The following is a 5,224-nucleotide window of genomic DNA, read 5'->3' on the forward strand; positions in this document are numbered from 1 at the left end:
TAATGTTCCACTTATTGCGTTGAACTTTTTATTTAAAAAAAATAAATAGATGAAAAAAAAAAAGGTTCTTCTCTTAAGTCTCGATTATACCCTTTACTTGAAAAAAAGGTGGGAGAATAGTGATCGGCTGCATTTTAACCAAGCCTTCTTAATCAAGGTCCTTGGGCAATACACTAAACACAATAATCCCAGTTTATTGAATTAGGTTGCATTATTTTAAGATTTTAACCAACAATACCTCAACTTCTTAAAGGTAAAAAGAGATATTTTGGTTAAAAACAACGACCTGAAAGTGACACCCTAACTTCCTGATCTTCCAAATGAAGTCTCTAACCAAATTTAAAAGTTTTAGTCCCCCTGATGAAAGTGTTTATTTAATAACTAAGTTCTAATTGTATTGCATTCAAAGGCCAAAAAATGATTCGTTGGGGAATTTTTTCTAGTAAGTAGAAAATCGTTAGAATATCTATACATAGTTGTTGCCGTAAAATATACAGGTGTGAATCCTTCTTGCCGTTACTGTTTCTGCAATTGCTCATTAAAATTAAGGACATTCATTTAATGAGTTTGAAGTGAAAACCCATTTTCATTTAATTTTCTGCCGTAATTTCTTACTACTAATATCTTCATTGATGAGACTGACACAATTCAAAGCAGAATAATGAAAATAGTAATCTTAGTTAGAGACTCGGTGAAAGTTATCTTAGAATGTAACAAAAAAATATAGATAAATAACTTTTAATCAATTAATTTTAAATAATTATAATTAATAATTAATAAATATAAAGTGTAATTTAAAAATATTTGTTGATTTATTATAAACTATTGGTTACAAAAATATTGGGGGTAATTAAAGAGAAGGGTGGATTGTATATCTCAATCTTCTGTTGTCCTTCATGCAATTCATCTTTGTAAATGTATGATATTGGTGCAGTAATGTGGGGGCATTCTTATCCAAATCTACACCATCCAGGTTGGTTTTTGTATTTAGTATTTACTTTTAGTTCTTTGGTCCCACTGTCCTATACTCCTATGTACCAAATTAAAATAATTTAGATTTGGGCAGTGCCACTGGGCTTTCTATTTAGAAAGGTAGATAGATACATAGATGCAGTTATGTGATTAGTTGAAATATTGTACCTTCATCTGAACTAAACATCAAGGAAGCACCTAATTAATTACCTAAACCCACCTTTCCTTAAATCATCATCATCACCATCATCCATTTTATGTAAAATATTAAACTTGGAGGAAAACTGGATCTCTCTGATCATCTATGTTCGTGCCACTATTTCACAAGCCTAGGGGTTGAAAAAGAAATGTCAGAGGATCATAGAAATTTATTTTTTTAGTTATTAATATTTAAAAATATAAAATAAAATATGTTATTAAATTATTAGATTAAAAAAATTAAATTAAAGATTAAATAATAATCTAAAATAATAAATTTTAATAATTCCTACCATTTTTTGAAGCTGAAATGCTATTTTGCGTGCAGCTTGAGCGGATTGATAATAGGCGCTACAATTTGATATAAAATACTTAACTCAGCAGGAAGATTGGGTTCACTTTGGTTTGCTGGAACATAGAGAGTAAGGTTGATTCAATATGCTACATAATATAATTAGGAGTATATTGCTTTTAAATTAGTGTGAGTGTGATAATTTTTTTGTTTTATTTTAAAATAACATTTTTAGACAAAGCCATACATATTAAAAAAATAATAATAAATAAAATTTTGATAATCTTTAATATTAAATGAGCTAATAATGTAAAAATAAAGAATTGGTCAAAATATCAATCGATTAAACCAAATTAAAATTAGCAGAAATCTGACAAATTTTTAAAATTTTAGATATAGTACATTATTAAAATTGGATGTATTTTAAGTATTTTTTCTTAAAATAAAATAAATTAAAATATTAACATTACGAATAAAAATGTACAACATTTATACCAAAAAAAAAGTGTACCAAATGATACAAAAATAATACTAAGGGTCTTTATAATTATTTACATTATCTTCTTGGGCGTCTTTTTACTCTTGTACTGGTGTTACCGATACAAATGACAGTGAGCACCCTCTAGGTTGCAGATCTGCTCTTTATCTCACAAGATCTTAGCACGAGCCGCTATGATGGCTTGTCTGGCCTCTTCTACAATTGACCCTCATTCGTCTAAGCGAGTAAACAGGGCTCCCATATGCTCTGAGACTTGTGTTTGGTAAATAAAATAATTCATGTATTTATGTTTATAGTTTTTAAAAGATTGGGTATTTTTGAAAGTATATAAAATATAATTTTTTAAAATTGATTTGTACTTTTTAAAATTTAAAAGTCTAATATAATCTTATATGTTAACTAATTTTTAAATTGAATACTTACATTTATGTCTATTATAGTATTTTTAAATGAGGAGTGTTAGGGAGCCAGCAAATTTTGTGGAGGTAAGCATCAAAGTAGTCCATGAAGTTACCCTCGAGGCTCAAAGTAATCCCTGAACTTAAAAATTTGTCGAGATCGTCCCTGAAGTTGATCTCCGGTATTCATAGTGGTCCTTTCGGTGAATTTCGTCCAGCTGACGCAACCGAAAAGCTGACCTGGCGTCGTTGGTGACACGTTAGCAGCGCAACGGCTAGCTGACGTGGCGCAGTAAACATTTTGGACTCAATTTGGTCCCTAATTTTAGGTTAAAAACCCTAACCCCCAATTGACTCTCTTCTCCTTTCTTCTCCATCGCACACGCTGTTCTCCTCTACTCTCCGTCGCACCAGAGGTGAGTCTTCAGTGTCTTCTTCATCTTCGAAAACCACACGTTATGACTAGCGCTAGCAACGCAGCTGGGAGCTCTAACAACCCATGATCATTTGGAAGCATCATGAGGACACATTTGTATGATATATCTATGAATATTACAATATGAAAGTTTCACCTTTTTCCACAAATTACTTCTCCTCCCATATAACAGTGCAGATAGTACCTCACGGACATCACCAGAATACTCAGACAGTATTGCTCTGAATTAGTAAGAAAGAGAATAACTATGTTAAGTTCATTAAAAAAAATTAAAAATCTGATTTCAAGCATCACTCAATATGCGCAATACTAATATAATGAAGAAATAACTATATAATGATGGCAGCGGACAACAATTGGTCAATGACAAACTGTAAATCAGTTATCAGGGTTCTATGCGAATGAATTTCATTCAAGATGCTGCATGAGTAAAAAGACATAGTTAAAGACTAATAATATGGCACACTAATTTTACAAACTAAAATTTTCTACAAGCATACTAAAACCAACCTAACTGGTCCACATGATCTCAGTCCCTTTTCCCACAAGACAAAATACAGTGCTGTTATAGCACCATTTATTATGGATGGCACAACCTGAAAAACAAATGGTACTAGTCAAGGACTGTTCATATCACTAAAACCTTTGGATATGAATGTATTGGTTTGTATATAACACTCTGTCCTAAGATGAAAACAATTAAATTTACCTGTGTATTAGAAAGTAGCCTGCCCTTTCAAGGCTTTTGCAAAATCAAAAAGAGAATTGCTGCAGGAGCTATGCAGGCAAACAAGAAAAGAACAACCAAAGCTCCACTTTGGGTTAAGTAGCGATACATGGAGTATATCGACCATATCCTCATGAAATTTGCAGCAACATGAATAATTTGCAATGGTGTTTGTCTATAAACGGAAGATTATGATCAGCACGCTAAGAACAAACCTAATCACTAATCAGTATGGCATAGTAGAATGTCAGGAGACTCAGAAATTCCTGAGTACAATAAAGCTTTTCTCTACTGCACCACATCAACTACATAAATCAAACAATATCTTTGTATCTTACCAGAAACCATATCCACAAACACTGAAACACACCATCTAAATCCAAGCTCTTCTTACTAATATTGTCTACAAGTTAGAACCGCCCATTTTTAAATATTTTCCTACCAAACATCCAATATAATCTTCTTAATCTAGCATCCACTATCTTATTCTCCCAAGACCAGACCACCCAAGACTTTCTTATATTATCATTATTAATTGATAAGTCACATAAAACTAGATAGTCATGTCTTTCCTATAGTAAATGATACACTAAATTTGTCCACAATCCACACTGATTCCTAATATTATCTTGTCTACTGTGTCAATGTGTCACAGTAACATACTAGCACGGAACCAACTACAAACACAAATCAAACTAATCTAGTACATATTAGACAGCATGGTAAGGTAGGAATAATCATCATAAAAATTTTGAACCAGTGGCTACAACCGAGTTCTTAAAACAACTGAAACATTAAGATAATGACTACAATCAAATGCTAAAACATTGGCACACTAAAAAATACCATAAAGCAGAAATCTCCTATTCCATTGTCACAGGATAAAACCCAATAATAATAAATATTGCCACAAATTAGAAATAACCGTTTAATAATGTGCATATCCAAAAGCAAAATATTAGAGAAATGGGGAGAATTTTAGGTTTTTCTCACCTTAGAGGTTGAGGAGGAGAGCCTCGATCCGCCGGGAATTTGTTCGGGGACATCATCATTTACGGAATCCAATAGACGCAGAGAAGATGACGATCGAAGGGAGAAATGAAGAGTGAAGAGTGTGATGGAGAGTAGAGGAGAACAGCGTGTGCGATGGAGAAGAAAGGAGAAGAGTGCGATGGAGAAGAGAGGAGAAGAGAGTCAATTGGGGGTTAGGGTTTTTAACCTAAAATTAGGGACCAAATTGAGTCCAAAATATTTACTGCGCCACATCAGCTAGCCGTTGCGCTGCTAACGTGTCACCAACGACGCCATGTCAGCTTTTCGTTTGCGCCAGCTGGACGAAATTCACTAGAAGGACCACTATGAGTACCGGAGATCAACTTCAGGGACGGTTACGACTAATTTTTAACTTCAGGGATTACTTTGAGGCTCGAGGATAACTTCAGGGACTACTGTGATACTTACCTCAATTTTGTGATTTGTAGTCATCAATTAGTTATCATTGGTGTTTTTAATAGTGTGATATTTCATCCAATAGTGTGAAATTACTCGCTTTTCTTTTGTTGGTTAAGTGCTGGCCAAATTTTAATAAAAGTGCTGACCCCTAAACTTTTTTTTTAATTTTAAAAGCTATTTTACTAAATACAATTGTTGTTTGTGTTTATTAAAAACTATTTTTAATTTGATTTAACAAACATAATGCTAC

At 32.7% G+C, this 5,224-nt stretch overlaps 1 pseudogene; it reads right to left on the reverse strand.

Annotated features, from left to right (window-relative positions):
* Positions 1-2,862: 2,862 nt before the first annotated feature.
* Positions 2,863-4,600, reverse strand: LOC112770573 (uncharacterized; annotated as a pseudogene).
* Positions 4,601-5,224: the final 624 nt, after the last annotated feature.

This window comes from Arachis hypogaea, chromosome 18 (genome assembly GCF_003086295.3).
Source record: "Arachis hypogaea cultivar Tifrunner chromosome 18, arahy.Tifrunner.gnm2.J5K5, whole genome shotgun sequence".
Classification (NCBI taxonomy): Eukaryota; Viridiplantae; Streptophyta; class Magnoliopsida; order Fabales; family Fabaceae; genus Arachis; species Arachis hypogaea.